Raw genomic sequence first — 20,173 nt, 5'->3', positions numbered from 1 at the left:
CATTGCCAGAGAAGAGGGGGAGTATGTGATTCCCCATCCTTCCGAGGATCTCATGGTCCCATGTGACTTGAACAAGTGGTGCATCAAGCCAGCTGAAATATTAGTCTCTAGATCCAAAGCAAGGAGCAAGCAGATCAGGAGTGTTGAATAGCTGGCCTGCAGCTCTCTCCCAGGTTTTATAACTTCTCACTCAAAGAGAGGAGAGCTTGGAAGATTGCTTGCTCTCTGCCACTGTTACCTGAGGCCTGAAAGAAAAACCAGCTGTCTGGGGGAGCTGCTCATTCCACAGGAGCTAAGAGGACTACTTAACCCTGCTTCCAAAATACTTCTTCAAAACTACAAAACTGGGGAGAGAAAGGAGGATGCATCAACCCGGAAGCCAATCAGAATATAAGGAGAATAAACATGGGGACTGATTCTCCACTGCCTTAGAGACCTGTGCATAGTTAGAGCCCTGCATAGATACAAATTTTGTATCCACATCTGATCTGCAAAAAAGGTCCATGGCTATAAAGTGGATACCCATGGATCTGTAGGGCTCTATGCATAGTCATTTATAGCTGTGCCAGTCACACTGGTAACTGTTTACTCCCACTCTGCACCACACAGGTGTGAATTATAGCATAATGTGAAGGCCATGAGGGAGTAAGGTGCTCAGGGTGTTCTCTGCTTTCAGTGAAGACAATAGGAGTTGAGGGCATTCAGTGTCATACAGGATTAGGCTCTACACTGGGATTATCAAACAAACACACACCAAAGCTTGACACAGCATAAGTTATCAAGTGATCACAACTTAAAGTTCACACTTCAAACAAATGTCCCCTCATTTCATCTCCCCACAACCTCCCTTCATCTCTCCACAGTATGTTGATGACCTCTTCACTCACAAACTTATTTTTGAACCCTACTGTACTTGGTTTTATGAATCAGTTCCTCGGCTGGCTGGCTGGTGTTTGTATTTTCCTTTAAAACATTAAATATTATCTGTCAGAAAAGGGTTCCTTGTGCAGCAGTAAGTCCCACCGCACATCATTTATGCTGTTTGCTTGTCTTTCCCAAATGCTATTTCAACACCTCCCACCTCCACATGGTGAAATTCACTAACATGGTTCTGCAGCCAGACTAAAAACTCAAGAAAAAAACGGGACCTTAATACATTCATTTATTCTGGTATTAATGGACCCGATTTTCCTCTCACTCATACTGCTGTAAATCTGGAGGAACTCCATTAACGTCAATGGAGCACACTGGTGTAAGTGAGAGAAGAATGAGCCCTTACTATGGGGCCGATAACCAGGTGATCTAAATCAGTTTAACCCTGACTTCAGTGGAGCTGTGCTGATTTAGAGCAGCTGATGATGTGACACTATTTTAATTAGGCTATGTACAAATATCCCCATCTGACCACTGGTAATTGCTTCAGATTCCTGTGAACAAGGCTGTTTTTCTCCTGTACTGTTGTCTATTTCCACTCCATCTCTCTTTTATTTCCCTTCCAATTACATACACAAATAGTAAAACAACAGCATAAGTGATGAGGTAACTCAACAGAGATCAAAAGCTCCTTGTCTTCTGTGGGAAATTTGAGCAAATGGGTTTATCAGAGGTACCCCAGGAACTGATTCACCACCACCTGGCATCTCAGGGAGACATTTCTACCTCTGCAAAGGGAGTGCAAGATGCTACCACAGGATGAGTGAGTGGAGAATTCTGACTTGATAAATGATGACAAGATCCAAGGCTGGGGAGATGCAGGACTCAGCAGTTAGGAGGACCCAGGCCAGCAACAACTTGCTTTAGTAGGAACATGCTCCTTTTACATAACTAGGAACAGCTTTAGCTCAAAAAACTGCGAACATGTTAACCCTTATTTCACAAGTGTTAGGCAATAGGTCCTCAAATATTAATCTTTTGCTCCCACCCCAATCTTACACATTTTGCCATGCAGAAAGCTCCCGTAGGGACTGCATGCACACATCTAGCGCTTCCCATCCACTTTTCTCACCTGTTCAGGAGAGCTGCATCAGTCTACATTGATAGGGAAACATTTGCACCCATAGGATAAGGGGCTGGATTTGACCCCAAATTCTGTATTTTGGCTCCTGATCCTGCAGCCCTTATATGGAAGAATTGTTCTTACATAAGAATCCCACTGAAGTCCCTAGCCTCAGGCCACCTCACTTTGCCCCTCAGCCTGTGTTTCAGTGATGCAGGTGCTTGGCTGAGACAGTGCCACATCCTCAGAAAGGTGCTGGTGCCTGCAGCCATATGGTATTTTCCACAGCGGAGGCCTGCGTCCCCCTCTCTTCATAAAATGCCAAGTTCAGAGAAGGTAGCTCCTGCTGGAAAGCCAGGATTAAAAATTCACATTCTGCATTGATTAGAAGCTACATAAATTACTAATTATGACCTGGAGCCCTCAGTGCTTCAGTGGTAGTGTTTCTACAATAAACCAGGCTCAGCTGGGAAAGGCTTGGAACTGACAGAAACAGAATAAGCTTTAATGAATAAGGGAATTTGTGAACTCTGTGTTTGTGCACACATGTGTGTGCATTTAGGATGCTAAATATGTATGATGTGTGTATGTTGTGTGGCTGTTGTATACTGTACATGTGCACATACATGTATGTGTACATGGTGTGTTAAGTATTTATGTGGCAGACTGTATGTGAAGGGGTCTATACAGTATGCTAGGTATATGGGAGGTTGCTGTGTGCTGACATGGATGTGTTAAGTATGCATGAGATGTGTGTGAGTCTGGGTCCCGGCTTGTATGTTGTATGTGACCATGGTGACTGTGCATGCACAAATGCATACTAAGATTTATATGTGTGAAAGAACACTGGAGTCCTTCAGTGTGACTATAGACACAGATAATCATATCCACACAAGGATGTGTGTTAACAAACCATCTATTCTGTTTGCATAATAAAGGGACATCTTCTGACAAAGCCCCCTCAAAATGGCATGTTTTGAAATTAAAAAACCCCTTTAAAAATGAAATGTTTTATAAGGATTATTTACCCTTCTGTTGTTGTTCATAACAATCTTTTCAGCAAGGGACAAACTGACAGTACAAAAATGCCCTCAACTGTCTAAAGGAAAACAAAAAATGAAATTTTTTGTCTCATTTCATTTTAGTCATCGCAGGGATTATGTATAACAACAATTGGTCACAAATTTTCAGACAGATACAACCATACTTAACATTTATAAAGCGCTATACATTCTCAAAGCACTGCATATGCATTTGCTAACTCATCCCCATAGCACCCCTGTGAGCTCAGTGGGCCAGCCCCATTACTTCCACTTTAGAAATGGAGAAGCTGAAGTGACTTACCTGGGGCTCCATGGGCAGTAAGTGGAAGGACCAAGGTTAGCATTCAGGACTTGCTGATTCCTAGCTACACACCTCCCTTTCGGTCTGTGATTTTTAAGTTGATGATGTCCCATTAGCACTCCCTTTCTCCTCTGTAAAATGGGGATGAGACTGCCAAGCTAGAGGTGCTATGAGATTTAATCAAGTCTAATGAATGCACTGATCTCTAGGAGACTTGTGCTTAAAGCAGTGGTTCAGGACTCAGGAAATCCAGGTTAAATTGCTAGCTCTGCTACAGGCCTCCCATGAAACCTTGGGCAAGTCATGTCTCCATCAGTAAAAATCTTCATCTCTTTAGAGTGTAAACTCTTGAGTGCAGGGACTCTCTCAAACACACAATGCAAGTGAATATTGGATAAGGCCTCCAGGTGCTCCCATAATACTAATAATCTCTAACCCTCATCCATCATTAATCCCACTGCACTTTATCTGGGGGGAGAGAAGCATCATTTTCAACACTGACAACATTTAATTTTCTGGTACATCCTTTATACTGGACATTGCAAATAGGTGAATCAGTTTCACATCTGTTTGTAATCAATTACATTTTCTAGCTGTCGTGCATTGGCCCAACACTGCAGCTCTTGGGTCACAAACATGGCAGGGGAAGGTTTAAAATGAATTAAAAAATCTCCTAAAATATATATTTTGTTGTAACAAATCTGTGGCCACTCAGATTTCGGAGGATCACCACACAACATGCCATAGGCACTAGGAACTTCGTTAGAGCAAAGGGGCTGGAACTCCCATCCTACCGCTCTGGACCCCTATCACTTGAGCAAATAGAGAATCTCTTTTAGAACCATAGGGCCTATGCAAAGTAAATGCAAAGTAATGCACATTGGACAACATAATTCCAACTATACATACAAAATGATGAGGTCTAAATTAGCTGTTACCACTCAATAAAGAGACCTTGCAGGATAGTTCTCTAAAAACATCTGCTCACTATGCAGCAGCAGTCAAAAAAGCTAACAGAATGTTAGCAACCATTAGGAAAGGGATAGATAATAAGACAGTAAATATCATAATGCCACTATATAAATCCATGGTACTCCCACATCTTGAATACTGCGTGCAGTTCTAGTCACCCCATCTCAAAAAAATATATTAGAAATGGAAAAGGTACAGAGAAGTGCAACAAAAATTATTAAGGATATGGAACAGCTTCCATATGAGGAGAGATTTATAAGACTAAGACTGTTCAGCTTGGAAAAGAGACAATTTGGGGGGATCTGATAGAGGTCTATCAAATCATGACTGATGTAGAGAAAAAGAACCTGGGGGGTCAACCAATGAAGTTAATAGGGAGCAGGTTTAAAACAAACAAAAGGAAATACTACTTCACATAGCCAACCTGTGGAACTCATTGCCACGGGATATTGTGAAGGCCAAAAACTATAGCTGGGTTCCAAACGAATTAAAAATAAGTTCCTGGAGAATAGGTCCATCAATGGCTATCAGCCCAGATGGTCAGCGATGCAACCCCCTGCTCTGGCTGTCCCTAAGCATTTGACTGCCAAATGCTGGGACTTGATGATGGGAGAAGGATCATTTGACAATTGTTCTGTTCTGTTCATTCCCTCTGAAGCACCTGGCATTGGCCTCTGTCAGAAGACATGATACTGGGCTAGATGAACCACAGGTCTGACCCAGTATAGCCATTCTGATGATACACAAATGAGCAGTTCAGTTTGTATCCATTAGGAAGTGGTAGCATGCATACTACGTGTATGCCATGCACATGCAGCACAGACACACTATTTCATTACACTAATAATAATACATTTTGTTAAAACTCTTTCTAAAGGACAAGCCAGGGTCATAATTGTTCCCCTAAATGTGACACGGTCAAGGCCAAGAGAGGGAAAATGGCACAATCACTGTCAAAAGTGAGCAGCTTGTGCCGAAGTGGAAGCATCTCTTTACCAAACCATAGGAGTGGCAAATTGCAGCAGCTCTCCATAGGTGGATTTTTAATCAACCACAGTTGGGTCAACAGCTGAGTTTGCAGCTAGAGACCTTCTGCACTAATAGCATGAGCCTCTAAGCAAATCTCAGATGACAGCTGTAATAGGCACTTGTCCTTTTATGAGGACCAGACACTAGAGGGGGGACAAAATTCCACAGAATCCTCACAGGCACTTAGAAAAGTGGGAGTGGCCAGCTCATAAGTGGGCATGGGCAGCACAAGGAATGCAGTAGTGAGCCTGTGAAGTGCCTGGCATGGAGTGTCTTCTGTGTTCGGCCTGTATTCATATAGGTGTTGGGTGACTGCCATCTGCAAAGCATATTAAGGCCAGGCTAGTGCCAGGGTCAAACACCACTTCCCAAACCATGAAATTGCCTTTGATTTTTTTTTTCTCTTGCTAATACTGATAGAATTTTGCATTTTGCCTTTTCCTTCCGCAGTGCTTGTCTGAGGATTAAGCAGCTGGGAGTCTGGAGTGAGTGAGATTCGCCCTACTCCCACCCCTTTGCCATGCAAATGGAGAAAATTAATCTTCTAGCCTCCTCTGATATTTGTACTGAATTACAAGCTGGGAACGGAGATAAAGTGTGAGCGAAAGGAAAGTACAGGTACGGCAGAGAGCCTAGCCGCCTGGCACAGGCCTTTGTCCGCACTGATAAAGGCTTTCCTGTGTCATGCATAATTCACCAGCCATCACCTCCCCCCAACTTCTGCATGGGCTTATTTCTGGTTCCCAGATTCTGGATCTCTGGTCTCTTGGTTTTAACTGCTTGACTCCTACAGTCATTTAAAATCTTCAGCAAGTGTGTTTCTGTGTCTCTGTTGAAGCAAGTATGTGTGTATGCACACAGAGAGTGTGAATGTGAGTGAGAGAGCACGAGAATTCTGAGATGTGCTACTACATATTTTTCTGTTTGCTGGAATAGGTTGGGTTGTGATTGTGTGCATGTATGTCATTGTCTGTACTGGTGTGATTATGATTGCATCAGAATGTTTATTTATGCTGCTGTGTTTGTGCCTACAGCCATGTGCATGTTCACATGTTTCTGTACCTGTATCTAAAAATGTAAGATACTGTTCTAGGATGGATGCCTGCAAGAGCATTTGAACTCTGCCATGAAGTCACATGAAGTTGATTGCTTTTACCTGATACTGGCATCTCCTGGGAGCATTGTGTGCATCAGCAAGGGGCAGTTATATAGACTGTTGACTGTATTCACACTACATGTGAGCTGTTACAAGGACCTTCTTTTTATTCCACGTGGGACAGAGGGAAGACCTGAAAACTCAAAATATTCCATAGCCTTTGGATAATCATTTTGTTGCAACACTTTGCTAACATCATAAGCCACAATCCACTGCATCCAACCACAGATCCAGTGCTGGATCAGGTCACAACCAAAACCACACTTCATCCAATGGCAGTGCTGAGTCAGCACATAGTCCACTGCATCCAGGTGCAGTACCAGTGCTGGGTCAACCTTCTGCATTGCAAATGCCTATGGTAGGGGGCATTGTGAGAAATGGTGTTTTAGTGCCACAGTAATGCGAAGTACTAGGGCCAGAAGAGCCGCTTCAGATGGACTTCCTGGGAGCATCTTATGGCAGAACTTCTAGAGACACCCCTGGGACTTACAAAGACCAGGGTGCAAAGATCCTGCACTGATGAAGAAGAGAGGAGGAATGTACAATGTACAGCCTCCCACTATGATCTGACGGGTTTTTAATTCTGTTATGTTACAAACGACGTCTCATGGCTCAAACTTGGCTGGATCCCTGGTCAGTTTGCTTAAGTGAAGCCTGAATGATCTATAAATAATTTTCAGATTTCATTTCACCTACAAGCAAATGAATGAATACTGCTGTAGGGCTTTGTAAAAATCTACAACTCTTCTGAATTGTGAAGGATCTGGATCTATTTAGATAGGAGGGTTTCACTGGGATGGGGGGGAGTTGAATTTTCTCTCAATCTCTCCATTGTTTTTCTCCTGTCTCTGTTCCCAGGGATGTCATCGACAAAGCCTCCCCACACAAATGGAGACGACACATTGACACCACAAATCATAGGATGTGACACAATGAAGATAAGCCATCTGTACCCACACACACAGTAAAAGGAGCAGAGCAGTCCTCCTTGTGGCTTTAGCGCAGAGGAATAAATTTAAAATCAGAGCCATTTACAAAGAATATAAAGTGTGTAAAACTACAGAGCATGGACTCCAGAGAGCAGGGGTTGATAATAAGGAAAAAGACACAGCAAGGGGCGTCCAGGGCTCTTGGATGATGCTCCTATTTGAAATATGTCAAGGGAGTGGGACATGCATTCAGGAGCATTTAGCCACAATCCCCTTTTATATACCTGTTGTGGCGTCAGTCAAACCCCTTTGTTGCTTCATCTCATTCTGCCTGTTGTCATAATGGACTTGCAAATTCCTTTAACCCCCTTCTCTGCTGTCTGTGTGGCGGTGGGATTCATAGGCTGATGTGCCACCAAAGAGGTAGTCTGACCTGGGGATGCCACAGTGGTGAATGTAATATAAATGCTTAGATAAAGAGAAATGCAGAAATAGGGCAGATTAGATCTGATAGAAAAACAGATAATTGGATGGATGGACAGATTAGACTCAATTCAATAGCAGTTTAAGTACCATAGACCATGAAATTACTACATCCAGTTCATCATGCCTTGTACCAATTAAGACTAATTAAATGTCATGCTAACTCAGCTCAAGCCACATGATTATGATCTGTGACTTCCACAGTCTATAAACATATCATAGTGCTCTTTGTGAAGCACTGTACAACAGTTAATCCCTTTCATGCCAGTGTCGCGGTAAAGAGACTAGTGTCCCCAGAAGGGACATCAGAGCCCATGGTGTCCAGCACAGAATGCTACTGGAACCTGTTGTATTTTCACCAGGCACATGGAGAGATATTTGCCTCTTCTCTAAAATTGGAAGGACTTTCATGTGGGGGGTGCTGCAGGAGAGCTGCATGACACGTGGTGGGTTCTCTTGCAAATGAGTTTTCCTGGGACCAAATAGCCTCCTTTTCCCAGGGCAAGAAGCATGGAATAACTTTGGTCACTCTTAGACATATGCCTATCACAGGCACCTGTTTAATTATTTCTTCTTTGTAAACTAAAGTGTTGCTGTGACTGTAATAATGACTGCTTGGGACTAATTGGAGTGATTATTATATGGCCCAGAGGAACCATCCCAGCTTATTTTCTCTGGGGAGTAACATTAAGATCCAGCTGATAATCAGAGGGTTATTTGTAGCACTTTAGATAACATTTTAATGCCTTTAGAAGTGATTGTGATCAAGCCATGTTCCCAAAACCAACTTGGAACTGGGGAGGCCACAAGTCCTATGAGCTGGGCAGCAGCCCACATTATGGGGCTGATAGGATTCCAGTGTGACAAGTTAGTGTTGGGCCAAATTCTTGTGTGACATAAGCAGCTGTAACTCCCTTCTTTCAGGGTAAACCCTACTCACCTTATAGCTGGCCAAGGTCCTAGATTAGGGGTGGCCAAACTTTGTGGCCTGAGGGCCACATCTGCATAATAGAAATTGTATGGCAGGTCATACAGAGGGGCGGGGGCAAGAGGCAGTGCTGCTTGGGGCTGGAAGCAGCTTCAGTCAGGATGCTGCTGGGCCCATGCTGTGGGAGAAGAGTGGGGGGAAGGGGTGAGGCTGGGAGGGGGGAGTGGCCGCCGTGCTCCGGCCAGGGTGCCGCTGGGCCCATATGGTGGGAGAGGGGCTGGGAGGGGGAGTAGCCACCACCAGGCCGCACAGCTTGTTCCGCAACCTTTTCATGGACCATTGGTTGAGCTGGCGGACCTGATGAAAAGCTCAGACTAGTTTGCCCACCCCTGTCCTAGATCTTCAAAGCACTTTACATGCATTGATTAATTAAGCCTCTTAACCCCTCTGTGAGGTAGGTTTGCTTCCTTAACCCCACCTTTCAGAGAGGGAAACTGAGGCACAGTAGGGGGCAGGGATTCACCCATGGTCATACAGAAAAATCAGTGACAGAGCTAAATTTAGAACTGAAGTGCTCCTGACTCTCAGTCCCCTGTTCTAACCACCTCTCTTTTTCTGAAGTCCCTGGACATAGCCTGGAATCAGAAAAAGTTTGCAGTGAGTGAATGATGCAATATAGACATCTAAGGTTCAGTGTTGTCTGTCTGTCCGTCCCCCAAGGTGCTCCCTCATCAGGCAGTGGCAGTTAAGAACAGCAAGCAAGCAGGTTTTTAATAGAGTCTGGGAGCTTAAACAACAAGGTTATTAGAAAGACTAGATTCCAGGCAGAGGTGAGGAAAATCGCTTCTTAATGAGACCCAAGGCTGCTTAGCTAAGCAGACACCGTCTGCTATCAACAGGCCTAATGCACCCAAGTGCTACAGTGCGGGAGCCAGGTCCCAGGCTATACTAATCCCCTTGCTTAAAAAATATTTTTATTATTGCTTGTTCTGATGCTTTTTAATCATGCAGTTATTTCATGGAAGAGTCTAACGTTTTTGCCTGTTTCATTATTAGCAAGTGGCAGCCCAGGGCCCCTACAATAACTCTTGAAGAATCCCCTTTCAGTGACAGTCAGTTATGTCCCCTTGAGCATCCATCCCTTTAAGAGAGCAGGGTGCCCCAGTTTGCTGATTTAAAAAAAATAAAAACCAAAAAAAATCAGCAAACAGGTACGGTCCCAATCTTGCACTCACTGAAGTTTTGCTACTGAATTCGTTAGCAGCAGAATTTGGGCCCTTAGAATGTAATGTTTTCTCACTGCGTAACTGCTGTGCTCTGCCTGGAACTTTCACAGGTCATTGTTTCTTCTGCCTTCTCCAGCCAGCCCCTAGCCAATCACCTGAGCTGGATGTAGGGATATGGAGGAGCCAGCCAAGAAGAATTTCTGCATCAAGGGTAAGAAACACAAACTTGACCAATACACTGTGTCAAGGCACCAATAGAAGGAGGATCCATCACGTAGGGATTGGAGCAGGGGACAGCAAACAGAAGCTACTGGGTTCTACTCCTGGCCCTTGATGGGAATGAGGTCCATTGGTTAGTGCAGGGAACTATTACCTGGGACTGCCAGGTTCTACTCAGGCCTGCTAGGTTTATTGCTAGCTTTGAGAGAAAAATGCAATTTAGATTTCCACTCTGTATCTAACTTCCTATGTGAGCTGGGAAAGAACTTGCATCCTCTGTGTATCGGTTTTGGTCCCTTTAAAATGGGGATAGTTCTGACCTACTTCATATCAGGGGTAATGTTGTTTGCCTTCAGTATATCATTCAGCCACTAGGTGGTGCCTGTGTGCTGAACAGAGCTCCAGGCAGGATAATTTTCCCTGGTAGACAAAGGAGACAAATCTGGAAGTCAAGGTGTGTGGAAGCCCATCTGTTTGTGTCTATGTTTATAGTTGCTTTGTTTAATAATTGCTTCTTATTTCAGAGAGATGGTGATTCAATAGATCACAACAGCAGGGTTATGAGGCTTTGCTCATTTATTTTTTTGCCAAGCAACCTGACATCCCTCAGTTGAAAGGGGGCTATTTATATTACTACGGTGATATCCATAACATCACTGCCTCTGCTTAACAGGGGCCACAGACCTGGAGTCAAGCTAGTGCATGCTGGGGTGAGCTTCTTGTACTGCTTCAAAAACTTCCTCATGTTTCATCAAAATTTGAACACAGTAAAACTTTGACACTCTGCATCAACATGTCAAATCGAACGTTAAACATCATGTCATATTGTGACAGTCCCGGCCAAAGTGATCTGGGCCCTCTGTACCACAAGCCAGGCTGGCGAGCCATGTAATGGCTCAGGCAAAAGAGGAGCAGACCAGGAATGCTGGATTGCCAGGTTGGAAGGGAACCTCTGACATCCCCATAAAGGCTTCCAAATCCCAAAGCATTCCCTTGGCAATGCCAGTTCCATCCCTTACCTGCAGTGTCCCTTGAAATAGAGAAGAGACAACACAAATATAGAAGGGATTGTTTATTAAGGTTGCTGGACACAGACAGACCCTGTGGTTCTCTCTGTGCTGTCTAGAGTCTCCACACCAGGTCTCCTTATGCCGAGTAGACTGCTGATGACACAACAGCCCCAAGCAGCAGCAACAGATTCCTAGCAAACTGGATCCTGCCACAAACACAGGAAGGTTTGCTGCAGAGGCAGACTGTTATTGATCATCCGATCAATGGTAATTCAAGGCCTGGTAATAGCTGCTAGAAACTTTTTAATTCCTAAATATCCAGCCCAGGTTCTGTGCAGGAAGATTTATTCAGATATTTTAATGAGACAAAACAAAAAAAGGAAAAGTAAAGGGCCTTCTGCAGCAGGTTAATTGTCTAACAAACTGGATGACTAATGAGACAAAAGTGATAGAGGAAGGAGATCATGGAATTGGCCCTTTATCTCCTGAGCATTGGCAGACAAATCCTTGTACGCCATTTACTTAGGGTGAGTGGATAGCAGAATTGGCAGTGAAGGTATAGTGAGAAATTAAAGCCGCTGCCATCCTTAGCTACTAGACAGGCTGGCAAAATGTATGCGTGGCGGAATCAGCAGAGCTGCATGCCAACTGAGGGACATTGAGTTTGAAACAGTTCACAAGCCTGGTGAAGCCAAGCTCTATTAGCTCAGCTGATGGGAAACAGAGGAGAAGAGCCCAGGAGGGTAAACAGACACCAGTTGGCAGCAGAAGACAGCAGAGAGAGGGTACATGGTCTTTAAAAACTGCATGCTCAGGCAGCCCACTGGACACTTCAGGAGGGGGCCTGAAATGAGCAAATCTGATAAGATGGGCCCTAAGGTCCAGTACTAATAGTCATTTCTGCTGTGGTTAAGACAAGTTCAGTCTTGTAACACAGATGGAACAAAGCAGTTCTACCTGTATTACAGTCCTGCAGCAGCAAAGTTCATTCAGAAGTCTGAGACTTTTGGGAACATAGTTAAACATAGTTTGGTCCAATGTACACAGTAAGGCCAAATCATGTTTTAAGCACGGTCGGGAGCAGGGAAGAAATAGCTGTGTTGTAACCAGATCCCATAATATGGTAGAAATGGGACCTCGTCTGCACTATCAAATTTTGTTGAGTTTGTAGCCAGGTTGGAACACAGCTGACTCTTCACACAGTGTCTATTAATGCACCAACTGCTTAGCACATGATTGATTCAGCCTCAAGCTTTCCCAGACATTGCTCCATTGGTGAACATAGCCCTAGCTTGAGGACCCTTGTCCGCAGACATGAATAGAGAATTCATTCTCACTGTTCATCCATCCCTAGAGATTTCCAAAATATGCACCAATCAATGGAGCTCAATCTTAGCCCTGGGTGAGCCACCCTCTGCTGGGGTGAGACAATCCAGCCAACAACCTGTGCTGGGGGTGGGTTTTGGAGAAGAGGGTCTGCAGAGCAAACTTATCTATTTAGGTCCTGCCAAAGATTAGCGTAGAGAGAGAGAAGATACCTCTGGTTGCACTATTGGCACTCCTATGAAACACCTTTCTGTAAACAGGCAATGGGCTGTGTCACACGGCAATCGCTCACTCTGAAAAGCCACGATAAGGCTGTGGGTCAGTCTGCCCACTCTCACCCCTCTGGACAGAGGATATCACCCCAAGGGAAGCACAGTAGATCATACTGTAGGCCTATTTGAAATAGGTTCCTTCATCACCCTCACTGCGTTATGATGAGCAGAAGTCACATTCAGCCCTCAGACACATCCATCTGATCTATCCTGAGCTACACATTCTCTCCAAGGGCACACCTAGTCCCAGGACCTATCAGTCCATTGTGTGACTACATCACCTTGGCCTCTCCAGACCCTGAGCTACATCCCTTTCCCCAGGCTCTCTCTGGGAATCTGGATGATGTCTGCAGCGCACTGAGTGGATCCTCTCAGGGTTTATATAGACAAAAAAAACCTGGAAAGTCACTGCTCTGATCCTCTGGCAAATCTGTCCCAAATCCCAGCTGTGCCATAGCCTATCAACACCAGTTGGCTTAGCTCAGCTATGAATGGGTAATCAGAGTTTAGTTTCTTCCAGCTCTTCCAAGGGAGCCTCCAATCTCTGCATTGTGTACTGCTAAGTAACTCCTTAATTGTCTTTGCTTTTGCTGAGATAGCACCTCAAAACTCAGCTATGGGCTGCTCCGTACATGCTGTATTTATGCACAGCCTTAATTTTACAAGGGCTTTGGAACTGAATCCATTTCAGACTGAGGGCTCTTGAAGGATCTGGCTTTCTGTAGCTGAAGAAAGCAAAGAATGGGAGGAGGGTGCACATGTGTGAGTGCCCTCTGCTCTGTGGAATTAGAATAGTGTGTGTGTATCATAAGCCCTATGCTGCTAACAACTAAAGATCAACCTCCTTTCATCTGCCCTGGAGACCTACCCAGTCCCCTCCCTACGGGAGCGTTCTTTCCATGTGGCAGGAGCTAGGCTTAGGGCTCATGGCACACCAAGGTTCAGTTGCAAGCTCCCAGCTCTGAACTAATTGGATGGAGCACTTCAATGGTACAGATTCTTCCCTTGTTTGACCCTGTAACAGGGTGGCTTGCCCTATGGGCTGGAGAGCCTGGGGCTAAGCCAGCCCTGATCACAGGATGAGCCACACCTGGGCTGAATAAAGTGCTCTCTGGATAAAAAAGAGCAGGAAAGGTCAATGAAGTGGGGAAGTTTAGAAAATAGCAGTTAGGGTCATGGCTATTAAAGGGAGCAAGAAAGTGATTGCTGAGTCAGCAGGTGAAAAAGCCAAAGAAGTAAGAGAAAGTTCCCCAGGTAAGAAGACAGTAAAGGACATCTAGGTGCAGATTGTGAGCTTGTGTTTGTTATTTTGGATTAAGCTTGAGGGTTAGTATGTACTGGAAGATTCAACAAGTTGGACACCCTCCCTTCTCCTCCTCCCCCCCCCCCGAATGGGATTTGCTTGAACTACCTTTTGAACTGAGTGAGTTCTTAAGAGCCCTTGAGGGGTGACTCAGGGCTGTGCTGAGGTAGCCCTGGCCATGGGGGTGGAGGGGGAGTGGCTGCATGATATTCCAGATCTTGTGGGAGATATGACCATCTAAATCCTTGGAGTTTAGTCATGTCTCCAGGTATATATGAGCTTTCCCCTCCCCCTCACACACACACACACACACACACACAGCAGGAGATGTGGTGATCAGTAGAGCCAGCAAATCTGCAGCTATCTGCATCTGTGGCTGCAGTTGTATTGTTTACTGTTTTTGTGGCATGGGTGTGACTCCAAAAACTTTTGTATCCATGCAGGGCTTTAGTGATCAAGGTTTGGAAACCCATGACATAATGCTAGCTGGGCCTCTCCCAGGGAGTATGCCTCAAGGAGCTGAGAGACCATCTGTAAATTCCTGAATACCTCTTTTGGAGAACCCTGTGCTCTTTCACTTCTAAAATCAGACAGGTTTCTTGTGATCCAAATCCTCTGTGAGCCCAAAGGATCATGGAATAAGGATTGCAGCAAGAAACCACAGGTTGTCTTGGGGATGTAAGTGGAAAGAAATTGAGAACCACAATGTCCCCCTTCTACCAGTGCTTCTCAACATCTTTCCATTCGCTACAGGAAAACCACTGCCATCTCAACTCCACCCTCCTCCAGAACTGGGATTGTGGCAGGAAACAGTGGCTGGTGCCTCCTCTATCGTTCCAGTTCTGATGATGCCATCTCTCCCTGTTGTCTGTATTAGTGACTCCTTTGCTTGCAAAGGTTCCCTGTATCTAATATTTGGTGGGTGGGGTGGGGGGAGGGACTGACCTCTTTAGGTTCCTCCCTGCTTGTAAAGATACCTTGAGAGATTTCTGAGCTGCAGAACTGGGATGGCTCTGAGTAGCTGGTATTTAAGGCTTTCCTTCCTCTATGGGTTTTAGAGTCTCCTCTTTATCAGATTGAAGGGAGGGGCCCAGTTTGCCTCACCCTTCCTTCTGTATCCTCCCTTCTGCTTCAGCACTTTGATTACCTGGTATCCTTCCTGCTGTTATGGAATCTTGATCAGCTCAGTACCTGTCTCTGTATGTTGAGTTTCATCTCCTCCCAACACAGTGGCTTGCTCAGTGTGGCCTCACCAAGGTCTTTCATCTGCCCATGTTTGTTTTCCCTCATCTAACAGCTCTGCTTCCACATGCCTTGATTCTCAAACCCTAATTAGCTGGGTCCCTTCCATTGTAATTGTAAACTGGAAATCCTCATTGAAAAACTGTGTTTTGAAGGGGGTCCCACAGGGATCTGTTTGGGTATGTCTGGGCTGCAATCTGACACCTACACCTGGCCTGTGTCAGCTGACTTGGGCTCACAGGGCTGCAAGGCCATAAAACATCAGTGTAGACAGACATAGGCTTGGGCTGGAGCCTGGGCTCTGGGACCCTTCCCCTCGGAGCCCAGACTTGGGACTCTAGCCTGGATCTGAATGGGGCTATACAATTTGCACCATAGACAGTCAGCTGACATGGGCTAGCCATGAGTGTTTGATGGCAGTGGAGATGTACCCTGCCTGCCCCGCTGCTATTTAACACTTTTATCAATGACTGGGAAGAAAACAAAACCATCACAGATAAAGCTTGCAGATGATCCAAAACCTGGGGGAGTGGTAAATAATGACGAGGGCAGGTTACTGATACGAGGTGAGCTGGAGTGCTTGGTAAACTGGGCACAAGCAAATAACATGCATTGTAATATGGCTAAATGGAATGTGTCCTTCTAGAAACAAGGAACATACTGCCAGTGTGGGGCACTCTATCCTGGGAAGCAGTAACTGTGAGAGGGATGGGGGAGTGGATAATCAGCTGAACACTAGTTCCAGTGCAACGATGTAGCCAAAGGGGATGATGTGATTCTTGGATGTATAAATGGGAATTTTGAGTAGGCGTAAAGAGGTTATTCTACCTCTGTATCTGGTAGTGCTACAAGAGCTGCCCACAATTCAAGAAGGATGTTGGAAAAACTGGAGAGGGTTCAGAAAAGAGCAACAAAAATTGTGATAGACGGAGCTCCTTGAGGCTATTTAGCTTAACACAGAGAAGGTTAAAGGGATGACTTGATTACAGTCCAGAAGTACCTATATGGGGAACTGTAGGAAGGTGCTGTGGCCTTCCTTGGAGCCTGGGCCTGAGGAAGGGTTGTGATGCCCCAGATGGACTGTGCCACCGGCTTACAGGAACAAATATTTAATAAGGGACTCTTCAGTATAGCAGAGAAAGGGAGAACATGATCCAGTGGCTGGAAGTAGAAGTTAGACAAATTCAGACTGGAAATAAGATGTAAACTTTTAACAACATCATTACCACTGGAACGAATTACCAAGGGCTTTGGTGGGTTCTGCATCATTGACAACTTTTAAATCAAGACTGGATGTTTTTCTAAAACATGCACTGTAGGAATTATTTTGGGGAAGCTCTCTGCCTGTGTTAGACAAGCAGTCAGACTAGATGATCTCTGGCCTTGGAATCGATGAATCTACAAACCTCTTATTCTGGGCTTGCATAAGGAGTGCAGGCTTCTTGGGGGCCACACTGCATGATACAGCAGCCTAGGAAGTGGGGAAACTCCTCCCCTCCTGCAATTGTCCAAGTCACAGAAGGGTTATGGGCAGAAGGTTTGCCTGAGGGGGACCCCAACTGGTGCTCTCTTCCCCCTTCTGGCTCCCTGGCCTGGGGGCAGCTGAGCACCTTCCTCTAGCTCTGACTCACCAGTGGCTGAGGTGTTCCAGCAGTGCTCAGAGGAGGGAGTGGGGAGAGTATGGCGTTCACTCACTGGCCTCCAGAGCAACTGTCCTGACTGCTGAGGAAACAGTGAGCAGCTAGTGTTCATGAGCCCAACACAGCCCCTCAGCCCCCCTCCTCCTCTTGGGATCGCCTGTCCCCTTCGGCAATATCTCTGTGTTCCCTTAACATTGCCCCGAAAGCACTCACTCCCACACAGATGCTTGCCTTTGTGAGGGTCTGTCCCTTCTCTCCCACAAACCCTTGAGCCTTCCTACCCCATTTGAGTTTCCCTTCTGTGTCCTATCTGCCAGGGGAGTGTTCCCTCCCTGCGTGTCACTCCTATGCAGGCATGCCCCATCCCAAGTCCTCGTTGCCTGCCTGCATAACAGAATGGAGAGGGATAGAAAACAGACTGGCCCACCAGGGCTTCAAACTCTCCATGGGTGGTAAGAGGTCCCACCACTTGGTGTCAGGGTGGGACACAACGGTGTGAAGGTGAAGGGTGTGGCACACAAGCATGTACAGCTGTTTCCTAGATGTGGTTTGGAAGTGGGCCAGCTGCAGGTTGCACAGCTGGCTCAGGTGGGAGATGGCTGGGGAGGCTTGCTAGGCAGGGTCCCTATGGTGAGGTTTGGAGGGCTGGGGTGAGGGGTGGGCAGGAAGAATCCTCCTGCATGGCCCACTCAAGGAAGGCCCGAGAGGCAGGTGGTAAGGCTGCCCTCACCTCCTGTTGTACACGCCAGGGAATGCAAGGGGAGGAGATTTGGTCCAGGAGGTCTCCAATCCCAGTGGAACCAGCCAGGACCAACCTCTGGTGCACCGAGGGAACTCCACTACCTGCCCACAGGGGCTCCATGAGAAGGTCCTCCCCCTTGGTGGCAACTGCAGACCTGGTCACTGAGACCAGCTTCCACCCTCCATCATGGCAATGCAGACCACCGCAGGCTCCATGGGAATGGCCAGGGAATGCTGTGTGAGGGGGACTCCAGCTATTTTAAGGTTGTAAGAGAATATCTTTATCACCCATGCAGTGTCTCAGCAAATTTCTGAAAACTGCAGCATCAAAGGCTCAGAGTGCCTCTGCCTGGCAGCAGAGATCAAAGCCCTTCTTAGCTTCATTCTTATTCATCTTATACAGACTCTCTTCCCAGGTCCTGTAAGAAAGTCTACTAGCAGAGGGAAAGAACCTATCTCAGCCTCACAGCCCAGTCCTTACCCTGTCTGCCCAACTGAGCCCTGAACATGGGAAAAGGACCCCCAGCATCAGGAGGAGGAATGCAAAGAGGGGGAAGTGGACCTGAAGCAGCTGTGCGGTGTGATTTGTGTCTGTAGCAACAGTGCTGTCACTGACTTGAATGTAGGAATGGCAGAATCTCTGATGTAAAGAAGTGACATGGCTAACAGGAGAGCTGCATGCATGTGGGAGCAGAGGGAGAGCTGGGTCAGTTTCATAGTTGTGATGCTTCTGGGGATGATCTCTGGTGCATGAAGACCTTTATGGGTCCAGCCCCTGAAACGATGAAATAAAGATTCCCTCCCCATCTGCCTCAGCTTGGCCCTAGAGCGACCCTGTCTAAGGGGAAGAGGGGAGCTCAGTCTGCTGCCTCTCTGCTGCAGCTGCTGGTGTGGGGGCCCATTCATGCTGTTTGGTGGAGGTTTGGGGATGTGGAAACCTGATCTCCAAAGCTCATGTCACCCAGTGACTATTCTGAACAGCCCCTCAGCGGGGGGGGGAAAAACTCCTGGTAGCTGTGTAAGCAGAGTCCTGAAGTTGAATTGATGGCCTAGAGGTGAAAGGTTCTGTATCCCAAGCTCATGAGTGAGCCCATATTTAACAGGGACTGGGTATTAGGTATGCTGTGACAGATGGCCAGGTTAATTATAGTGCAGAGGTAGTGTGACATAACTCAGCCACATGGCACTCCCTGCTGGGGCAAGTGGCCCATCAGTTCTGGGGCAAGGGGAAGCAAATAGCTGATTTTATTTAATGAATTGCATATACTGCAGAGGAGCCTGTGTACTTCACCAGAATGTGCTGCACTGAACAATGGTAAAGTGAAAGCAACTGCCCAACCAGGATCCATGTCCTTTCTCACCTTCCTGTGATCACCTCAGCTCTGATTCACTGCCCCTCTCCTCCATTCAGCAGGGATCCCACCCGTTCATGGCTTTGAAGATATTCTCTACACTCCCACCTCAGCCACTGTGCAGTTCAAACCCAGTCTCTTGATCCTGCATGTCATAGGCCCTGTGATGGAAAGTCTCCTTTAGGTCAAGCAATAGGGTCCTGTGCTGAGGAAGCAGAGGTCTATCCCTCTTGTAACTTGCTTTGTGCACCTGTTTGGGCTTTTTTTTTTTACTCCATGCCTGAGAGAAAGTGTCACTGAAGGGAGCATGAGGGATGTGGCTTCACTGGGAGCTAATGGGCATTTTCCATTTACAATGTTGTTTGTTTGTATTACTGAAGTGCCTGGGAGTCTATTTACGGGCACTGCAGGGCTGTGTCACATGGTGAAGCTGTTCCAATCCCATCCAGCAGAGAGCAGTGCTGCACACATACTCACTGGCTAATTACTGTATTATCATTCTTATTGTTCAGATGGGGGAAATTGAGGCACAGAGACATGAAGAGCCTGAGGTCCTGGCTCCCACTCATTCTCTGATTCACCCTCTTGTGCTCCTGCTCTGTCAAGTTTTCCCTACCTTATTGCACATAAAGCTACCCTGAGAGAGATCCTGCAGCATCAGGGACTTGAATCCTTTCCTGTAGAGTTTTAAGAAAAGCAAACTTGCTGAGGCATTTCCAACTCCCCTTTCCCATTTAATCCTGTCCCAGTGATGCTGTTACCATCTCCCTGGAGGTGTGTGTACCAGATATTCTGCCTGCTTTCAAACAATTGGGGACTCCCTAACCTACCTGTGCCTGATTGGCACCAAACACTGTAATGGGGTTGGGGGTGAGGAATGCACTGGAATGAGGATCTTTAATGTGCACCCTGTTGAGGCCAAAGAGAGGGATGGCTCCTGTGGAACTGTTACTGGAAATGGAATGCTGGCCTAGTTTGGAGACGAGCTCCAGCAGGGGCTGGTTA

The 20,173-nt window shown here is 46.2% G+C and overlaps 1 protein-coding gene and 1 long non-coding RNA gene across 3 annotated transcripts in view; both read left to right on the top strand.

The window, feature by feature from the left end:
- LOC137140901 (uncharacterized) overlaps nt 1–8,950 on the top strand; it is a 31,461-nt gene extending 22,511 nt beyond the window's left edge. Inside the window, exons 2-3 of the long non-coding RNA XR_010916505.1 lie at nt 5,792–5,959; nt 7,356–8,950. This is a non-coding gene — a long non-coding RNA (uncharacterized lncRNA). The remainder of the gene's footprint in view (nt 1–5,791; nt 5,960–7,355) is intronic.
- Nucleotides 8,951–9,095: 145 nt separating this feature from the next.
- The window catches only part of ASIC1 (acid sensing ion channel subunit 1), a 132,450-nt gene continuing 121,372 nt past the window's right edge, over nt 9,096–20,173 (top strand). For both annotated transcript variants that reach the window (XM_067529526.1, XM_067529525.1), the window contains exon 1: nt 9,096–10,274. The gene's annotated coding sequence lies outside the window, so the exon portion shown is untranslated. The remainder of the gene's footprint in view (nt 10,275–20,173) is intronic.

Source organism: Emydura macquarii, unplaced genomic scaffold (genome assembly GCF_026122565.2).
Source record: "Emydura macquarii macquarii isolate MOO-44397 ecotype Brisbane River unplaced genomic scaffold, CSIRO-AGI_Emac_v2 contig_2994, whole genome shotgun sequence".
NCBI lineage: Eukaryota > Metazoa > Chordata > Testudines > Chelidae > Emydura > Emydura macquarii.
Note: the sequence above shows the minus strand (reverse complement) of the source record. Positions and strands in the feature narration are given on the sequence as shown.